Consider the following 21,087-nt stretch of genomic DNA (forward strand, 5'->3'; position numbering starts at 1 on the left):
GATTCTTAATATCTTTTACTAGGACTCTATTCTTATGTGTTCTACTTTATTAAGAACTTTGGAATTTTCTTTATAGATTTAAAAGATATGCCTAATGCTGGGCCTCCCCGGTGGCGCAGTGGTTGAGCGCTGGGTTGCGAAGCTGCCCGCAGCCTCTGCAGCGCCGGTTCGATCCCCGGCTGCTCCCCGGCCACCGGAGGAGGGTCCCACATGGCGCGCAGACCCTCCTGCGCCCGCTGCTCCCTCAGCAGTGTACTTCGGTCCTTCTGCCTGCTCTGCTCCCCGCTCTGGCTCTGGTGAATTCTCTCACCCTCCCGCGCTTCTGACTGTACCCAGTGCATGTATAAACAAAACAAAAAAAAACAAACAAACAAATAAATAAATAAAATAAAACATGCCTCTATTAAAAAAAAGAAATAAATAAAAGATATGCCTAATGCTCTCATGAGCAATAGTTCGTATTTTTATTTTCTTTTAAAAACTTTTAAACACATATGGACATATAATTTTAAAGATAAAAGAAATTAATCACATGAATAAGATAATGTGATTATAAAATGGCCATATCTATCCACACAAGTTAATGTGATGTTCAGTTAGTAAATATTAATGGCTAGCATCTTTCTCTTTTGGAATCCTTAGAAAACTATATTAATTTTTCATGGTTTCCCTGTCAGTCTGTTCCTTTGCTAGTCAACAACCTTGGTTTTTGATTTCAAAGCATACTCATTTGCAGATTACCATGATTAATGTAAAATTTAGGCCATATGCAATTAAATATTTAATTCTAAATACTTATGATTTGGTGTCAGAGCTCAAACTTTCAAGTATAGGTTGTCACCCTTCTCCCCAACAAAAGAAAACATTTGTTCTTACAGGTCCCATTTGGTTTTTTGTAAATTGTTAATGGATTCATTTACTTATTTTAATAACTTTCCAAAGCATGTCATATATTGCTAGTAAAAAACAAATTAACAGATTGAAATATCAAATTAGCTTGAAATACCAAGAACAGGCAAATAATGTGTTCAGTTTCAAGAGGACTCATTTACTTTTATTAAAATATAGGAAAGTAGTTAATTAAATATAAAAAGGAGGGAAATCATAGGAAATATTGAACTAGATGCTTTTTTTGATAGTTGAATTATAAGTAATACAATTGATAGAGTTTTACTTATATGTTTAGTTGGATTTAGTCATGCTTATTAGTGAACAAAATATATGTATAAAATATACATTTTTTAAAAAGATTTATTTATGCATACAAGAACTGAAGTAAAGGCCAGATGTGTGGGGGGTGAGAAGATTGACCAGAGACAGAGTGGGAAACGGAACAGGGGGATTGACTGAAATGCACTGCTGAGGGGAGCAGCAGGTGAGATGGGAGACATCTGCTGTACCATGTGGGTCAGCTCCCCTGCCAGGGATTGAACTCATGCTGATTTAACCCCTTGCGGCACCAGGGAGGCTCTAAAAGATACATTTTAAAATGTGGGTATAATCTTATTTTGTACCACCAAAATTTGGGGGTTTTCTCTATAAGATAGGGAAGAATTCATAATATATGTCTAGGTTTAATCATAGAAAAATTTAAAGCCATAAAAGAGTTCAGAACTTGTGCATTTTAACTCTCATTTTTCAGACTACGAAGCTGAGGTCTGGAATTACAGTCGGAACAAATATTTGAGCACTTTGAACTTCTTGGTAACTACACCTGGATCATTTACCTACTGTAGTAAGACCTGTATATATATTATTTTGTTTTCTTCTCAATCCTTTTGAAAATAGTTATAAATGAGATAATTTGAGCACACACTACATACCACATACTGTCATAGCAGGTACTAGTGGAATGGAGATCATTGAGGTGATCTTTTTTTTCAGAGCTTTATAAAGTAAATCTGTTGCTGTTTTCTGGCTTTTGCAATAAAATAGGTATTTACCCTAAATAATGTTAAATTTTTGCTGTTTAAAATTCATTACTCTCATGATCATATTTTGCAAACTGAATTTTAAAGTTTATCTCTCAGTACTGCTGTTATAGGGCAGCCCCGAGATTGAACGGGTTGCCTGGCTGTGGGTCCTCACCCGCACGCTTAAAAGGGACTTATTAATACTCCACTACAGGCGTACACAAAAGGTTAATAAAAGGTTTATTTACAAGGGAAAGGGAAATAAGGAAAATGTACAACTCAGGGAGAAAATAGGGAAATAAAGTCTTTAATGAGTCCTACCTGATCCGCCGACCTGGAAACCCAATGGCACTCTCCGAGCTGGCCCAACACTGCAAGCTGGTGGGGAGCCAAAATGGGGGAACCCCTCCAAAGCCCATGTGTCTGGCTTTATACCAACCTGGCTGCTTAACCCCACACTCAGGTCCCAGCCACCTTCCCTTTGGTGGTGATGGGATTTGGGGTTCCCAGTGTCTTTGGCTTTGGCCTGGGGTGGGGGGTGGGGTCCACAAAGCCTGTATGGAATTAGCTTTAGGACATCCTTTTCCCCCTAACACTACATTTGTCATTGAATATGCTATTGGTCTCAACAGATCATCCTATTTATTTTGAATGATTGTTCCTTATATTTGCATGAAGACAATTAGTATACTACACAGATTTATGCAATTTTCTATATGTAAAATGTGTTTCATAAAATTTGTATTTTGTTATAATTTATTTCTAAAGGAATTATTTTTGAAACCTTTCTCAATGTGAAGTTTCAGAATGCGTCATGTTAGCTTAAGTGCAATGCTTTCATGTTTTTGTCTTGTAGGTATGACATTAATAAAACACTGAAGCTCCGGGGTTTTGGTCTTTGGAAATGTTAATGAAAAGGATTATTTTAAAACAAATGATAAAGTATTAGGAGAAATTTCACTATTTCTATTATGTTTCTAGGTACTTTTGACATTATTTGAATACCATATTAGTGAGATCTATGTCAGTAGGAATCTGATTTTTTAATTGATCTTTTATTCATTTGGCTTGTCAGTTATTTCCAAATTGTTTTCTCCTTCTTCCTATGGCAACATTGCAGCAGATGAATGCAAATGGAAATGTTTTCCTTTTTTCTAGATCTTTTTATAAACCAAGGTGTCTGTTTAAAGTTGCGTCTGTATTTTCAGGCTGGTAAATCCATAGCAATGAAAGACAAGAAAACCACAAATGATCTGTGGCCTAGGTCCAAAATTGATAAAATAAGGAATTGTAGAAGAAAGGAGGAGGTGGGACTACTAAATAATATCTAGTATTTATTGAGGTCTTACTAAGTGCATAGCATTATACTATATTTTAAAAGCATTAGCTAATGTAATCCTTAGAAAAACCTTATGAGATGGATATGTAATTATCCTACTTTTATGGATAAGGAAAATTAGACCATAGATCAAATAATTTGCAAAAATATATCCATGTCATAAAAAATCTAGCATTCTAGTCTATCTAACATCAAGGAATGCTTATTTTATACTTCACCTGTGGCAAATAACCGTCATTGTTTCACCTAAGGAATTGTTATGCAGTCTTCACTTGCTTAGTTTTGTAATTTAAACTGTAAATGCTTTGTGGCATGTTTATGTTTTTTCCATGTATACCTACACAGGTATATACAACTTGAATTTTCATTATTTTTCTTGTATTCAGAAATCTGATTGAGAGTTTTGAAATCATAAACATTAGGCACCATGGAGTCTCAACGCTTAAGTTATACATCATTTAGGAAATACTCAGTATCAGTAATTTGGCAAACATTGTGTCCTGCATGCTAGATATACGCTGTTGAGTAAGACAGATGTGCTTACCCTCAGGGAACTCACAATCATTGCAGTATTTCATAGACAATGCCTTGAAGCTTTCTATGACTTAAAAATGTGAAGATTTTGCAGAATTTATTACTTACTATTTGATTTATATATAAACTAATCTTAAAAATAATGTGGTTTGCAATAAAAGTAATCAATTAAAAAAAACCCTCATAAATCCATTTGCTAAAGAACAAGAACCAAGTAATGAAGGGAATGGAGAAACAGTCTTAACAGAAAACTCAAGACTCAACTCAGTTACTACAGTTTATTCAAAACATAACTCTGAGACTGCTGGCAGGTAAAGAATACGTTGATACACTAAGATCATTGTTTGGGTTTGTTTTGGAAATCATTCAACACTGCATTCACTAAACTTCAAGTACAGTAATATCTGTTATGCATTGTACATAGAGTACAGTCTTTGTGGGACATACTCATTCCCTATTCCTTTTCTAGCTGTGAAACTTCATGTGCTAACTTGACCTGTATGGCTACCACATAGTATTAAGTAGATGAAATGGGAATTGTGTAGATTGCTTAGAAAAGTACCTCAGGTCTCCATTTGGATACTGTCAATTGCCAGAGATACATTGTGGTGAAAATTATATCTTTTTTTTTTTTAGATTTATTTATTTATTTATACAAGCACTGGGTACAGTCAGAAGTGCAGGAGGATGAGAGAATTAACCAGAGCCAGAGCGGGGAACAGAACAGGCAGACCGACGAAATACACTGCTGAGGGGAACAGTGGGCATGGCAGGAGAGGTCTGCGTGCCATGTGGGACCCTCCCCAGCGGCCTGGGATCGTACCGGTGCTGCAGAGGCTGCAGGCAGCTTCGCAGCCCAGCGCTCAACCGCTGCACCACCAGGGGAGGCCCCCCAAAATTAATCCTTATGTTGGTTGACAGCAGAATTTTATCTGTAGGTACCAAAGTTCTTCATGAACGAGTATTGTCTATTTAAAAGTCTGTAACAGTTGCTCAGTTGAAATTCCAGATTTACACAATAATACAGAAGAGATGGCTTTAAGCCAGTATGTACCAAGTATCTTTCTTGGCAAAAAAATAACTTCACTGTGGTTTGCACAGAACAATTGAGTTCTGAGAGCTTGTTTGGGGGTTCTGGCAGGGGAATGGACCAAAGAAGGGTCTGTTTCTTCAGGGAAGGTCATCCTCTTCGTCCTCTTTGACCAAGCATGCAGCTTGCAGAGGGATGCACATGAAGCAGTGAGGGAGGAAGTGGATTTGGCCAGCCAGATCAGCCAGATCAACCTCATGGTCAATGGGGTGACTGATGTTGCAGCCAGATCACCCTCACATCCACACTTGAATTTTGAACTGGAGTGTTTTCTCAAGGGGCAACCAGAAGTAGTGCATAGCCTTTCTTCAAATGGATCCCCACATTCTCACAGTTGATGAATTTGCTTTATACTTGATTGAGAAGATAGAAACAAACAATCCATTTGTAAACTTAACTATCTTTACACCTATTGGATTGGTCAGTGCTTTTACAAAAGGGAATATGTGTTTTTCTACTTAGTCAAAAGCCACGTATTCTTTGGAGGAAAGCCCTCCTATGTACTTAACTTTTTTTGGTTGACTTCTTCCTGCATCTTTGATTTTTGCCACTGTACCTAGATTGTTACCATCAACATAAAAGTATATATTTAATAGTATTTCACATTTGATAAAAATCACAAAACTTCCACAATACTTCAAGGAATTGGTCAGTTTTTATGATTGTGTACAGATCCAAATCTCTTAGAATAGGATTCTGTGTATGCTGTCTCTACTTCTTCACCTCTCACTTAATTCTTCAAGCTACCCTATTCTACTTTCTGATCTCATCTCTTCACTGGCACTGATTATTCTTTTAAAAATCACCATGATCTCTATGTTGCTATTGTCAGATCTTTGTTCTCAACTCTTAAGCTCTCAGCCACTTTCATCATAGTTGACTCCTCCCTCTTTGAAACAGTGGCCTCTCAGCTTTTTATGATACTGTATTTTCCCAGTTTGCCTTCTTATCCACTTCTGGCTACTCCTACTCCACTTTCTTGGGCCTCATTCTCAGAATGTCTTGATTTAATAACTCTGAATTGAGTATAAGAATCTGTATTTTGGGCCTCCCTGGTGGTGCAAGGGGTTAAGCACAGCACTATGAAGCTATCCACTGCAGTACGAATTCCATCCCCCAACTGGAAGGTGTAGGTTTCATTATATTCAGATAACTGTGAGGGGTAGGCAGAGGGGGAGGAGTGAGAACAGGGTGCAGCAGGGGAAAGAGCACAGTGGACAGTGATGGACTATGGGTGTTTACGTGATGGGAGAACTTTGATGACCACACCTGAGGGGAGAAATCCTATATTGTCAAAAAAATTAACAAGGATATAAGACAAAGGTACTTCTTTAAAAATTAATTTAAAATATTAGCTTTCCCTGTTAATTTTCTTATTTAAAATTTCGGTTTTGATCTTCTGTTCATTCATTTTATTTATCAGTGTTGATTTGTTTTTCTGAATTTTCTTGTATACCTTTGATGAACTTCACTGTGCTTTCTTACATTTCTTTGAATTTCTTTATCATGGCAATTTTGAACTCTCTATATTAAATGAAGAAAAGTTCTTCTATGTCTTTTTTTTTATAAGATTTATTTATGCAAGAATTGGAGTACAGGGAAGAGGCGCCGGAGGGTGAGAGAATTCACCAGAGACAGAGTGGGGTAAAGAGCAGGCAAATGACTGAAATACACTGCTGAGGGGAGCAGCGGGCCATGTGGGTAGCGCCCTGGCCCGGGATTGAACTCGTGCTGCAGTGGCTGTGGGTAGCTTCGTAGGCGGCTACTTAAGCCCTTGCGCCCCCAGGGAGGCCCTATTGTACTTTAATGTCTGCCCACTTGGGTATTATTTGCGTGTCCTCCGGATGCTGAACTTACACTTTTACAGCAGATGGCGCTATTGGTTTTGTTTTTTATTTGGTTTTTGTTTTTCATTTTTTTCTGGCTTGATAGTTCAGTAAGTTGCATTTGGGGGTGGGGGTTTGATCTGCATCTGCTGAGTAGGGGCCTGGAGAGTGGTGTGGAGGGGTCCTGTCACTGTTGAATATGGTGTGTGCTGGTGACTGGTATTTGTGGTACAGCTTGACAGCTCTCCTCTCTGGGTTTTCAGAGGAACATCTTTATATTCCGAAGGTCTGTGATTTAAGTGCTGCTTCACAGGATCAGCTTAAGAGTGTGGAGAGAGGAGTGCCATTCTGAGCTGTGTTCTGGCCCACCTGTCTCACCCCAGTATGTGTACATGTATCCCCCAACCCCCATTTAAGGATGTGTCTCCACACTAATCAGCTCTCTCCTCCCCAAAGCCACCAGCCAAACACAGGAGCACTAGTTTGCAGCACCAATTCCTGTCTGGCTTCAGTCTCTAAGCACCTCCCTCTACCTACCTTTTGTTGTATAGTGTTGAATTTCCTCAGTGCCTCTTCTGTCTAGGTCATAATTGATATCCTTCACAGAAGATTTTCAGGGATTTTTTTTCATTAATGTTTTGAGGTCAGTGTTTCCCTCTACAATTTCTCCATAATGATTTCAGGGAGGAAGGTGATAATTTTGATAGTTTTCCATCATTCGTAGGATCTTTGGATGGCTTATTTATATATTTTATCTATGAACTGCAATTGAGCTAGATTCTCCTCTTCTGTATTGTATAGTTTTGTTTTTGAACCTATCCAGTTTTTCTCAGTACTTTTCACCCTATTAGTTGTCAGACCTTTACAAGTATTTTTAAATCTTGATTCTGGCATGTAATATAATAGCAATACATCATATTTATCACATCAAAATCTCATAAGCACACCATTATGTCTTCATCTAAATCTGTATACTATAGGGGCCTCCCTCGTGGCTCAAGGGGTTAAGCACAGCACTGTGAAGCTATCCGCAGCCTCTGCAGGACGAGTTCGATCCCTGGCCAGGTAGGGGACCCATATGGCGCAGCAAACCTCTCCTGACTTGCCCGCTGCTCCCCTCAGCAGTGTATTTCAGTCAGTCTGCCTGTTCTGTTCCCCACTCTGTCTCTGGTGAATCCTCTCACTCGGCCTGTACCCCAGTTCTTGTATGCATAAAAAATTAAAAAATAAATCTGTGTTCTATAGATTGTGCTGTTCTGCATTTTATCAATGAACTATTTTAGTTAAGTCCCTATTTGTCATTGATAATAACACTGTGAATGTAGTCAGTCAACTAGCTAGGACCTAATAAAAATCATTTAGGTCAGTGCTTCTCAAAAGTTAATGTGTATCCAGATTTAATGGAGATCTTGTTAAAATGCAGGTTTTAACTCAGTGGGTCTGTAGTAGGTGTTGAGATATTTGCATTTCTAAGAAGATTTTCTGTGAGGTTAATGGTGATGGCTCATGGAGCACACTGAGTAGGGAAAACCTAGTCACATTTCTTAATCTCAAATAATCAGGAACATCTTTATATATAAAATTTTCAGGAATAAGATACATTGAGAATAAGGAGTTTCCCTTTGATTTATCTACCTGGTAACCCCAATAAAATGAAATTAAATTCTCTCTATAAACTCCCACATCTTGCTGCCTGTTGAGACAGCATGAGACAGAGACAGAGTGGGGAACAGAACAGGCAGATCTACTGAAATACCCTGCTGAGGGGAGCAGTGGGCGAGACAGGAGAGGTCCCCTGGCAGGCCAGGGATCTTACTTGTGCTGCAGAGGCTGCAGATAGTTTCACAGTGCTGTGCTTAACCCCTTGCGCCACCAGGGAGGCCCTGCAGATGTGATTTTTGATCAAAATCATGCTAGTAATAAGTTCTAATTTGGGACCAGCTATGTTTCTGCCATTTCTTAGACAAATTCAGACAAACTGAATGATTTTGCAATACTTAGAAATTCTCACGCACTTCTTTTTTCAAAAAAATTTTTGTAGTTGATTTCTAGCTTTATGACATTACAATCAGAAAGAGTACTTGGTATGATTTCAATCTTGGATAGCTTTGAGAAATGTGAGTGTTAGGATGATTTATAACTAGAAAAACTGCAACTTAGCAGATATTAAACGGGATAGACTGGCAGTTCCCTGGAAAATCCCCATTATCAGGAATGGTCTTTATTTGATCCAATGTTATGACTTCCTCAATGAGGAAAACCCAATTCTCAGCATAGTTTTCATTAAAAAAAATTGGAGGGATTTATTTTTTTTAAGATTTATTTATTTATTTATACAAGCACTGGGTGCAGTCAGAAATGTGGGAGGGTGAGAGAATTCACCAGAGCCAGAGCAGGGAACAGAACAGGCAGAGTGATACAATACATTGCAGAGGTGAGCAGCGGGCACTGCAGGAGAGGTCTGTCGTGCCATGTGGGACGCTCGCTGGTGGCCGGGGATTGAACAGGCACTGCAGAGACTGCGGGCAGCTTTGCAGCCCAGCACTCAACCGCTGAGCCACCAGGGGAGGCCCTAGAGGGATTTATTTAACATCACAGTTTCAAGGGTGGCAATGACAGTTGGAGCAGAGCACCTCAGCAAAAGATATGAGGCTTAGTTCTTTGAATCACTTAAGGTAATTTCTGGTCAATCATAGCATATCACAAAACTTCAGTTACCTCAAAAGTCATTAGACAAAAGGGCCTCCCTGGTGGCTCAAGGGGTTGGGCACAGCACTGTGAAGCTGTCCATAGTCTCTGCAGCTTGAGTTCAATCCCTGGCCAGCCAGGGAGCTACCCACATGACACAGCAGACCTCTCCTGGCTTGCCTGCTGCTCCCTGCAGTAGTGTATTTCGGTCAGTCTGCCTGTTCTGTTCCCTGCTTTGTCTCTGGTGGATTCTCTTACCCTCTACACCTCTGGCCTGTATCCCAGTTCTTCTGTGCATAAATAAATAAATCTTTAAAAACATCATTAGACAAAAAAAAAATTATTTCAGGGAATTCACTAAATAAACAGTAACAATATTGATACCAGCAAACCCCTCGGAGGATATGTCTAATTTCCAGAGTTGTCACTTATATTATTTAAATGTCTAGTTCAACAAAAATATTACAAGACTCACAAAGAAACTGGAAAATATGGTACATAGCAAAAAAAATAGACACTATCATTGAGGAAGTCCAGATGTTTGGTATACTACACAAAAAAGGCTATAAATAAGCAATTATAACTATTTTCAAAGAACTAAGGGAAAATATATCTCAGGAGCTGCAGAATGTAGGAGAATGGTGTCACCAAATATAGGCTATCAAGATAGAATTTATAAGGCAGATGGGCCTCCCCATTGTCACAGCAGGTTGAGTGCAGTGCTGTGAAGCTGTCTGCAGCCTCTGTAGGTCGAGTTTGATCCATGGCCGGCCAGGGAGCAACCCACATGGCGCAGGAAGACCTCTCCTGACTCGCCCGCTGCTTCCCTCAGCAGTGTACTTTAGTCTATCTGCCTGTTCTGTTCCCTGTTCTGTCTTTAGTGGATCCTCTCACTTCCCACATCTCTGGCCTGTACCCTAGTTCTTGTATGCATAAATAAATGAATCTTTAAAAAAAAAGGATTTATAAGCCAGAAGCAAGTAGAAATTTTATAGCTTAAAAGTGTAATTTATTAGGGGGTGGCACAAAAGCAGAAAATAAATTTTGGTGCAGATATGGAGAAATTGAAACCCCTATGTATTGCTGCTGGGACTGTATATGATTCAGATGCTTTAAAAAACAGTTCTTGAGGGTCTCCCTGGTGGAGCAAGGGGTTAAGGTGCAACCTATGAAGCTATCCGCAGCCACTACAGCATGAGTTCAATCCCCGGCCAGGGAGCTACCTACATGGCACAGCAGACCTGTCCTGACTCGCCTGCTGCTCCCCTCAGCAGCATATTTCAGTCAATCCACCTGTTCTGCTCCCCACTCTGTCTCTGGTGAATCCTCTCACCCCTCACACCTCTGGCCTGTACCCCAGTTCCTGTATGCATAAATAAATAAATCTTAGGGGGGAAAAAAGACCTTTAAAAATATGCAATGAAGCTCAATAGACACTTCCCTAAAAGAGACATTCAGATGGCCTACAGACATAAGAAAAATTGTTCAACATCACTTATAAGAGAAATATAAATTAAAGCCACACTGAGATCTATCACCTCACCCCTCTGAGAATGGCCAATATAAAAAAGAATGGTACGTCCCCCATGGAAAACAGTATGGAGATTTCTCAAGAAAATAAAAATGGAAATTCCATATGACACAGAAATACCTCTATTAGGCAATTATCAAGTAACCTGAAAACTCCAATATGAAAAGATTTTTCCACACTTACGTACAAAGCAGCTCTGTTTACAATTGCCAATTTATTGAACCAACACATGTGCCCTTCAAAAGAAGAATGGATGGAGAAAATGTGGAGCATTTATTCAGCTATGAAGAAAGATGAAATGATGGCATTTGGTACAAAACGGATGGACCTCAAGGTGATTATGCTTTATGAAGTCATTCAAATAGTGAAAGATAGATTTCAGATGGTTTCACTTATCTGTGGAATATAAATACCAAAAAAAATTATACAAAAATGATAGAAAGAATAAAACTTGACTTGGCAAAAAGAAAATAATGGTTACCAGAGGGAGTGGGAAGGGGTGGATGGGAGGGTGGAGGGAGGTTGACTGGGATGTGGGCAAAAGGGGAAGGGAAAATATTATAGAGAAAAACATAAACTGGAGTGAAAAGAATAGCAAAAGTTCAGATGAACATGACAGCAGAAAAGGTCCTTTGACCTAAAGATAACCAGGAATCAATTATTTGTTCCCTGTGTGGTACCCTGGCAGTCTAACTTGGTGATATCCAAACAAATTTGTATTAAAACTCTATGCGATATCTGTGTTCTCAAAGGATTTGTGTACTCACTGATATGCTATATGAAATAACTTGAGCCTTTTAATTTCTTCAGTCAAACGAGAATGATCAACCTGTAGATTGACACTTAAGGACTTGGAAAGGTTAATTAGATAAAATGTTTCTCTTTCCTTAAGAGTCAGGGATTTGTTATACTAGACCCAATCAAAATAAATCAACTATTTTCTTGAATTTCTTTGTTTTTTTTTGACAAAGCTGTTTTGTTTATTGTATTCAATTCCACTGAACTCTCTAATTTCAATAAATGCTAAAAATAAATCCCCTGGAGGAAAAAAAATAATGAACAAAGAGTGAACAAAGAGTGAAAATAAGCCAACAACATGACATAGAGCTGCATACACAGTTGGCTATGCACTAATAAACAACATCTAAGAAGAATGGGTTCCTAAGAACATTTCCCTAATTACGGTCACAATCTGTGCCTTCCAAGAATAATATAATGTGTTCAGTGTTTTAACAAGGGTAGTGAAGACATTGATAAAAAATTATTCCATTAGAGTTTTTCAGGCCATGACATGTAAACAAAGATGTCTATCTTATATATTCCTAAGAAAGGAGATTAAGAAATCTTTAAGCTGTAAAAGCTTGATAATTTTGAGAGTATTTTAAGTGAAAATGATAGCTTTATGATACTTTAAATAAAACTTAAAGATTTCTAAGCTGCTCGGGAATTTTAAGGCATGGGTGTTTTTTCCCCCTTTAATTCAGACCAAGTTCCTTCTTTTGAAAATTCTACTGTGAATTTCCTTTTTGTTTAATTTACGTTGTATTGTGCAATGGGAAGGGCTTATATAACTGTCTTCCCAGATGTATTTTGTTTTAATGTTCTCTCTGTGTCCTATCCTTTTTCTAGTCTAAAGATTGTCTAATGTAAATTTGGTGCTGAGTGTTACTTGGGGTGAGAAAACAAACTGAGATTGAAGTACTCTAAAGGGGTAAAGAGAAAGCCACAATACCTATTTGCCTATACTTAATATTTTCTTGATTATAACGTGGCTTTCTCCTCTTGCATACTTATTCTCTTTGTGCCTAGAAATTTCACACTTATTCTTTATATTCCAGTCTGCTCACTCATTTCTTTATTTTGCAGTCTGCTCTGTCTGGATTAGGGATTAGAGAATGGAGATTATAAAATGAAGGATAAAATTGAATGAAGAATCTTCAAGAAAAACAGAGGGAAGCAGATCTGGTGTTGAACCTAATAAAATCTGTAAAATAGATAAACTTACTCAAACTATTATCCTGTTCAGTTTCTCTTGACACCTCTACCATTCTGCTTTTGTATTTTCTTTCCTGTCCTCCCTATTCTACTTGCCTGATATCCCTTTTGTTATGGGCTTGTCCTTTGCTAGCTTTTTAATTATTTGCTTCAACATGTTTAAGTGTTCTTTGTGTCCCTACTTCCATGATTTCCACTTTCTATCTGCTTGCCTCCTGAACCTCATTTTTTCCAGCCACACTAGTCTCACCAGGTTTTCTCCATGTTCAATGTCCAGACAATATCAGTATTTTCACTAGGATAGTAAAAATGAAGAATGGTGCATATGTGTATGCAGAGAATGGACAATATCTAAATTTACATACACACACACACACACACAACCAGGAACAGGTTTGCAAACTTTACTGAGAGCTATAATTCCAGTCTGAGGTATGAAGACTCTTAATCAATACAAACAATATAGAATCTCTCACAGGAGATATCTGCTTGACCACTGCTTTTGGGAAAAGATGATGCTATTTATTTCAGGAAACTCCTTTGATCTCTGATCCATTATTTGCTCGCTTATTCTTAGATTGTTTTCTAGTGAAATGTGATTATTAGATCCATGATACAGGCTTAAAAATAACCTTTATAGTTACTTGGAAACTATTTAGCATTTCTCACTATATATACACTTGCCCTTTCTCCCTTTCTGACCCTCTGTGTGTGTTTCCTTTGAATCAGCTTTTCTTATCTTTCCAGGGGAACACGTGTATTTGTAGGGGCAATGGATCTGCCCTATTGTTCTAGGGAACTACAGGAAACAGACAAGATGGTTTGGGGGATATGGGCGGGAAAAGAGAATACATAGTCTTATTTTTTTTTAAGATTTATTTATTTTATACATACAAGAACTTGAGTACAAGGCAGAGGTGCGGGGGGTGCGAGGATTCACCAGAGACAGAGTGGAGAACAGAACAGGCAGATTGACTGAAATACACTGCTGAGGGGAGCAGCAGGCAAGACAGGAAAGGTCTTGCTGTGCCATGTGGGTTGCTCCCCTGGGCAGCCAGGGATGGTGCTGCAGGCTGCAGATAGCTTTACAGTGCTGTGCTTAACCCTTTGAGCCACCAGGGAGGCCCGAGGCTTAATTTTTTTTTTAAGGCCACCTTGTTCTTAAAAATGGAATGGAAAAAAAAAATATATATATATATATAAAATATATAAAATTTACCAGACCATGAGGAAATGATATAATTTAGCATGATCTTACAGGATTCCTTTGGAGAAGAACAAGTCCAGTCATTAAATACTGTAATAAATTGACTATAATAAATTGAAAGTTATGCATACAATTACAGTGAGCTGTGTTGTGAAACTTTTCTCCAATAACAAGAGTGTGAATATGTTCCCTCAGCATTTATATAAACTCTGGTTTCCAATGCATATGTACATTGTTAACTCTTTAAAAATCAATTGCAGACTGATAAATATTTACCAATCTCTGTTCTCCCCTTTTTCCTGTGCATAGACTAAATCTCCCACTTCCCTTCCAGTTAGGCTAGGCCATCTGATTAAGTTCTCTCCAGTGGAATGGGTGCATGTTACATATATCGATTCCATGACTTTGCTGTAGATCCTCCACATGTACTTCCAAACTTTATTTCTCTCGCCGTGAGAAGGAATGGTGGCAACCAACGGAACACTGGAAACCACGTGTTGAAAGAAAAGCTTCCCAGTGACCTGAAAACCCACTTTGGATTGTTATATAAATGAGAATTAAGACTTTGTTGCAGGGCCTCCCTGATGGTGCAAGGGGTTAAGACACAACCTATGAGCCACTACAGCACGAGTTTGATCACTGGCCAGGGAGCTACACACATGGCACAGCAGACCTTCCCTGACTTGCCCGCTGCTCCCCTCAGCAGTGTATTTCAGTCAGTCTGCCTGTTCTGTTCCCCACTCTGTCTCTGGTGAATCCTCTCATCCCCCGCACCTCTGGCCTGTACCCCAGGTCTTGTATGCGTAAATAAATAAATCTTTAAAAAAAAAAGGACTTTGTTGCATTTGAACCATTACATGTTTGTATTATAGCAGTTTATCCTGCTCGATTGTGCAGCACCATGCTGAGCAGAGTAGGTACTCAATAAATGTTGAATGAATGTTGAATTAATTGTTGAATGTATAAGCCACTATATTAACCTAATAAATGAAGGATCTCCCAGAAGGTATAGTTACCATGGAACATAGAACTCCAAAATTTCCCATTTGCACATAGTTTCATTTATTTTAGGTGACAATTGATATTTGTATATTATGGATACTAAAAAAGAATTCATATGAGGGAGATGATATTACCTCCATTTAACATATCAGGAAACTGAGGTTCAGAGAATTAAGTCACTTTCCCAATACAACACGGCCAAAAATTGCCAAATAAGGATTCAAATTCAAACCTGTCTGACTTCAAAACCTACTGTATCATGCTTTCTTAAATATGTGTTTGGTTTAATACACCATGCTTTAATACGTAATAGTGTGATTCAGAGCTGAGTGTCATTACTTGGAACTTGTAAATTTCAAAATAAATAACATAAGCCATGTAATTTTAGCCAACTAATAGAATCATTTAATCAATTTGACTGTTTCTTAAGTTGTCCTTAAAATTATAAGGTGAATGCACAAACTCATCTGGAAGGCATGGGAATTAAATTTGAGGTATCATGACTAGACAGTTTTCTGATTAGATATCATAAAACAGCAGATAGCACTTGTATTTTACTCTACTTTTTGGAAAATCACAATTCAGAAATTCATTTTCTGATATTTCAGACTGGTGCTGTGATATCCCAAATTAAGAGAAATATATTGTAGGGTTGTTTTAGATGGATGCTGGAATGAGTTCACAAGTAAGAATGTTTATTTAATTAATCTGTTTTTTATTTTATATGTAGTGACATTTTATACATGTCTTATATAAAATATAGTTTTATAATAATATTAAATACACATATAATCATACACAAACATAAACAATGTTGTCATCACTTGTTTGGCAACAGAAGGTCCCATGGGATGTCATATAATATTTATGAGGTATCATGTAGTAAAGGAGTAGGGTTGTGGACAGGATCATTCATTTATTATTTTAATTTCACCATGGTACAAGATACTGTAGTTCATTTGTTCCCAGTTAGATTTTGCAACCACGTTATCATGTGTTAAATAAACTAACCCACACAAAATGTCTAAAAGATCTTGCAAAGAATATTGAAAATATTGCTAATAATATAAGCACAAGGGAATAAGACCTGCCAAAATACTGGACTACCAAGTTCGAAGTTAACAAGAAAACTTTGACTTATGAATTTGTATCTTATATAGTAATGGTAAGCTTCACCCTAGATATTTCATGCCTTAAGATAGTTGCTAATTACGACACTTCATGTGTATAATTTATAAATATGCATACCTACTGAGATGATATATTCAGAATTAAAAAAACTATAGAATTTATCATCCACAGTTTGGAGACCACTCTTAATTTAACAAATCTTATCTTACTGTATTGCCAATGTTTATTTATATGTGTGTTTTATATACTAAACACTAATTTTCTTGAGGAGAGAGGGACTTTGTCTTCTGTTTATATCTACAGTATGTAGCTCTTGGTCTTGCATTGATTGATTGGTGCTCAATTAATATCTGAAAAATGGAAATAAGGGACCTCCCTGGTGGCACAGGGGTTAAAGACACAGCACTATCAAGCTATGTCCAGCCACTGCAGCACAAGTTCGATCCCCGGCTGGCCAGGGAGGTGACCCACATGGCGCAGCAGACCTCTCCTGTCTTGCCCTCTGCTCCCCTCAGCATTGTATTTTAGTAGATCTGCCTGTTCTGCTCACCACTCACTCTGATGAAGCCTCTCACCCCCCCATACCTCTGGCTTACATCCCAGTTCTTGTATGCATAAATAAATAAATCTTTTTTAAAAATGGAAATAGTTCATGACCAACATTAAAAAATAACAAGGACTAAGACAATGAGTTCTACTACCAAATGGGCATTTTTTGATGCTGTGATCTTGAAGAAAGTACTTCTATTTTCCTCATCTAAAAATGGGGTGAATAATACTTATTCTACCCATGTCAGGGTTTCTTATGAAACACACATGTAGAAAATAAATATAAAATTTTAAGACATGTACAGCTCTGATGTGTGCAACTGTTTTTCAAATAAAAACTATTTTGGAAGCTTAGGGTCATGGAAAGCTAAGAAAAGAAAATTACAGAGAAGAAAAATGTTAACCATGATCTGAACATTAAAATAAATGCCTTCTGGTGTATATAGCCATTGAAATGCTTCCTCCAATTGTTTAAACAAATTGTTTTCATGAACATGTTGTAAATGTTACAGGAGTTATTGAAGGTGAGAGAAAGGAAAATGTAAATATTGCTTACCACTTCCAAATATTTCCTATAGTCCAAGTGGTGTCAGTATTCCCTTTGCTCTTGTTTTAGTCAATTCTCCTTAGAAAGGAACTCTTAGAGATAAGAAATGAGAGTAGAAAATACAAAAGGAAACCATGCTGCAGCTTCTCTGTTTTGTCTGAGAACTCATTTCCTGAGAATTGTGAAGGCTTACAATCACCTGAGAAGGCAGGCAAGTGTAACACTGCTTAATTTCTATTTTGTTAACTAAGGTCACCAAATGCTTTTTTTAAATGTGAATAAATGCACTATAGCAGTTTAACGAAACCAGGGAGATGTGGTGCCTTAGGAGAAAATAGGTATTAAAATTTAGGTGTTTCAAATATGGTGCAAAAATGAACAACAATGTAAGAAAATAAAAATGTTTAATTAATAAAAATTTTTAATAAATAAAATTTCAGGATTTTACTACGTAGGATCTCAGGAGCAGGAATAAAAGGAGTGAGATTTATGTGGAGTGATGCCTACCTGTCCTACCTGATTAAAGCTGAGGTTCACGAGAAATCCTTCCTGATTATGGTGAGATAGTTCCTCATTATGTTGAGACATTGCCTCTTGAGTTTTTCCTAAATGTATTTGTATTCTCTTCAGCTCTTTACAGTCCACTTCTCCCCTACAGCTTCACAAATCAGCCCGTGCTTGTCTCCATTATACTTACTAATTCTATTTTAACTTAATGATTTTACTGATAATTGATGCCCTCACTAGCATATCAAAATAGGACATGTCTTAATCCCAATGTTCTTGACTAGCTATTCTTCAGAGAAATTATTCAACTCAATCATTCATTACTTAATGTGTATTAGATACTGTTTTAGGAGGCTGACTATCTCCAGTGGACAGAATAGATAAAAATACCTGCTCCATAGAGATAGGCAGTAAATGACAAAATAACAAATTAACTTGCTAATAAACTAACTAAATGATATATATTAGAAGAAAACTAATGCTTTGAAAAATGTAGAAATAGCAAGTCTTCTGTCTGTGTGTGAAGAACAGGGAGGAACTGGTACAAGTTGCAATTCTAAAATAGGGTGGCCACACTATACATCTTATTGAGAAGACATTTATTTGAGAACTCAAAGGAACAAGTCAGGTACTGAGCCAGACTGATCTTTTAGGACCCTTCAAATCTCACTATAAAGATGAAACCTAGTCTGCTTATGTGTAAAATTGATCCCAATTCTAAGCCATGTCTGAGTTAAATACAGAGGGCATCATTTCCTTCTCTTGATGAAAGTCTGATTCAGCAATAGAAGAGAGGCATTAGTTCTCATGCTGTAGTGTAATTTATGGGAAGACAGCTTTTAAGTTGACAATTCCGTCTATCCAAAAGTTCAAATTTCAAATACATAACGTATGCCAATTAGAACATAAAAATGCATCTTGGGATGCACTATGTAATTCTTCAAAGAATTTAACTTGACAACAGTAAGTGTCTGGAAATGAGACCAAGTACCTAGTGCTCAGCCAAAATATTTCTCTGGTGACATAACTTTTAGGGAGCCAAGAACTGTATCACCCAATCCAGTTTTCTGGCTTCCTCCCAGGAGTCTAAACATTTATTTCCTGAGAAAAACCACTTGAATAATTTGGCCTCAGGACAGGTTACTACAAAGCTAAAACTTCATTGCCCTTATTTTGTGAATTGGAGCCAAGACATAACTTTTTTAAATTTGTACTTTTTTAAACCCTTTTGTAAAGCATCTATATTATAGATAATCTGAGCAATATTGCATATTATTCTAGGATGTAAAATATTAGGGAAGATGCAGATTCTATCAACTCCACAAAAATTAATATATTTTAAAGAGAAACTCAAATCTAGGCACACCTTACCAGATTCCTGGTAACAGAAGATAGGTAACAGGATATGAGATGTGCTCTGAGAATGTTGAAGGAACAGTATTCCTTAACCAAGAAGAATAGAAATCAAAGGGATAATTTGATAATTTGTCTTAAATTACCAAAGACTCAGATGCAGAGAATAGTCAGTAAGTAATCACTTTTGGGCCTCCCTGGTGGCACAGGGGTTAAAGTCTCAGCGCTATCAATCTATCACCAGCCACTGCAGCTTGAGTTCAATCCCTGGCCAGGGAGCTACCCACACATCACAGCAAACCTCTCCTGTCTCACTGCTGCTCTCCTCATCTGCATATTTCAGTCAATCTGCCTGTTCTGCTCCACACTCTGTTTCTGGTAAAATCCCCCCCCACCCCCCCCCCCCCCCCCCCTCCTACTGCATGTCTGGCCTACACCCCAGATCTCGTATGCATAGATAAATAAAAATAAATCTTTAAAAAAATAAGTAATCACTTTATTCTTGGATGATTAAATAGACTTAAGAGAGCCCATGGGAGGTTTTGGTTAGACGTAAGGAAGAATCTTGATTGTGAAACACTGGAAATAGTTCCTGTGGAAAGTTGTGGAATCTTTTCTCTAGAGAGGTTTATAAATAGGAGAAAGTCTCGTCTGTATGACGCTTTGAGTGTAGCAGCAAGACCTAACAACCTTAAGGTTTCTTCTGTAGTGCTACTTTTGGTTCACAAGCTCTTTTGGAATCATGTTGTCTTTATACAATATTGGAGTGTACTGGCATGATTTATATTTAAATTATTGGTTAAGTGATATTTACCAAAAAAATCCTCTGTAAACAATGTATAAACTTTAGTAGCTTCCTCTCATCTTCAAACATAATTATTATGACTGTCTGAATAATATCTCAGTCTGTTTCTTTACTGTGTCAGTAATAATTATTTCATTGATGATGATTAGCATTAATATTACCTATTTCTCTTCAAAGAAGGGAAAATAATGTGAGCTATTATTCCCTTCTCTTCAAAGAAGGGAAAATAATGTGAGCTATGCCAGTCCACACAACTTCTGTTACCTTAAATATTTGTGAAAGAAAACTATTGTTTGAATGATTGTCTTTTGACAGATATTAGGATGTTAACAACATTTAAGGTTGCTTTCTTATGAGTTTACTTTTAACCCATTTTACTCTCATTGTATAGGGCTTGTAGAGACAATTCACATGAAGTGACTGGATCTATTTGGAAAGGTAAGTTTTTTTTTTAATTTATGATGAAATTGTATAAGATAAGTAACAAAGCAAAAATTATTTTAAGTATCTGTTGGAGAATAATTAGAGTTGAATATGACTTTGAGGTTAATTAAACTTCTGTTACTGTTAAGGACATTAGTGTACTAATTTAAATGCAATGTAACAGTGGTAGTATTAAGGCCAAAACTCGGGTCCCATAACTTAGAGCCTGGACTGCTTTACAACACACATCACTAAATCTTTCTGTTTTTGGTGTTATTGTCTGGTGAAGTGGTACATGTATAAGTTTGTTAGGCCTAAGACTCTGCTGATCCATTATAGTTTGCACTCATATTAAAGTAAGAGATGGTTTAGAAGAGTATGTTCTTTAAAGAGGGACGTAGGAAGGGTAGCATAGAAGATATTTCTATTTTTAAAAAAAGTTTTATTTATTTATGCATACAAGAGCTGGGGTGTAGGATAAAGGTGCAGGGTGGGGGTTGAGAGGATTCACCAGAGACAGAGTGGGGAGCAGAAGGCAGATTGCTGAGGGGAGCAGCGGGTGAGATAGGCAGGGGTCTGCTGTGCCATGTGGGTCAGCTCCTTGGCCGGGGATCAAACTTGTGCTGCCGTGGCTGCCGATAGCTTAA

Source organism: Talpa occidentalis, unplaced genomic scaffold (genome assembly GCF_014898055.3).
Source record: "Talpa occidentalis isolate TD23 unplaced genomic scaffold, MPIMG_talOcc4v2.1 talOcc4.15, whole genome shotgun sequence".
NCBI classification, from domain to species: domain Eukaryota; kingdom Metazoa; phylum Chordata; class Mammalia; order Eulipotyphla; family Talpidae; genus Talpa; species Talpa occidentalis.